The 1,025-nt window shown below is 41.3% G+C and overlaps 1 non-coding gene across 1 annotated transcript; it reads left to right on the plus strand.

Annotated features, from left to right (window-relative positions):
- The first annotated feature begins 471 nt into the window (after positions 1–471).
- LOC120106501 (small nucleolar RNA R71) lies at positions 472–577 on the plus strand. The gene has a single exon (XR_005508643.1). It is a non-coding gene; the product is annotated as a small nucleolar RNA R71 (small nucleolar RNA).
- The last annotated feature ends 448 nt before the right edge of the window (positions 578–1,025 follow it).

Raw genomic sequence — 1,025 nt, forward strand, 5'->3', positions numbered from 1 at the left:
ATTCCGCCATCCCGGGTTATATGTATTGGAAAATGGGTCATTACCCGGTCTAGGCTGTGTTTGAGCAGCATTGATGTGTTCTTGCACGAGTTCGGAAAATTGGGGTGCTGAGGGCACTCATGAATAGGGTGGGATGGGCTAGAACAGATAGTACACACTTGTGCTTGGGAAGAGTTAATGAAATGCCCACCTATCATCAGTTGATCAATCTTATGGGACAATGCATCTACCTTGCTAGACAGGTCCATAGAATGACTTATTTCACAAATGGTCCATTTTCTTTGAGAACTCGGGGGTGCTTGACGAGAACAGGAAGCATGGTGGAGGAAGTTTTCATTAAGATTTTCAAATAATTGCCATGCTTCATGCTCATTTTGAAGCATAAAAGTCCCCCTGCATGCAGCATCGATCATCTGACGGTTTCGTTCAGTCAATCCGTCATAGAAACATTGCACTAACTGCCATTTAGGTATTTGATGATGTGGGCATTTATGGATTAGGTCCCAAAATCTCTTCCAAGTTTCATGAAATTCTTCTCCCTCGGTTTGGGAGAAGCTTGTAATGGCACGTCTAAACTGGTTCGTTCTTCCTATGGGAAAGTATTTTTTAAAGAATTCTTGTTGCATTTGATCCCAAGAACGAATCGAGTTAGCTTCTAAAGAATTCAACCATTGTTTGGCTCTATCTTTAAGGGAGAAGGGAATAATTTAAGTTTCAGAGCATCATCAGTGAAGTTTTGAATCTTGACAGTGGTGCAAATCTCAAAGAATTCATCTAGATGTTTATATGGGTCTTCATTGGTGAGCCCATAAAAAGATGGGAGCATTTGGATCATACTAGACTTTATTTCATATTGTACAGCTGCTACTTTAGGTAATCGAATGCAAGATGGAGAAGTATAAATGGTGGGAGTAAAGTACTCCCTCAGGAGTTTGGGTTGTTCTTCAGCCATCTCAGGAGGTGGGGATGATTCTATTTTAGGGTCAAAAGGTAATAGGTCACGTACTCTAGAACGACTCCCTTGC

Source organism: Phoenix dactylifera, chromosome 15 (genome assembly GCF_051530095.1).
Source record: "Phoenix dactylifera cultivar Ajwa chromosome 15, Ajwa_hap1_PhDact_Kaust_v1.1, whole genome shotgun sequence".
Taxonomy (NCBI): Eukaryota; Viridiplantae; Streptophyta; class Magnoliopsida; order Arecales; family Arecaceae; genus Phoenix; species Phoenix dactylifera.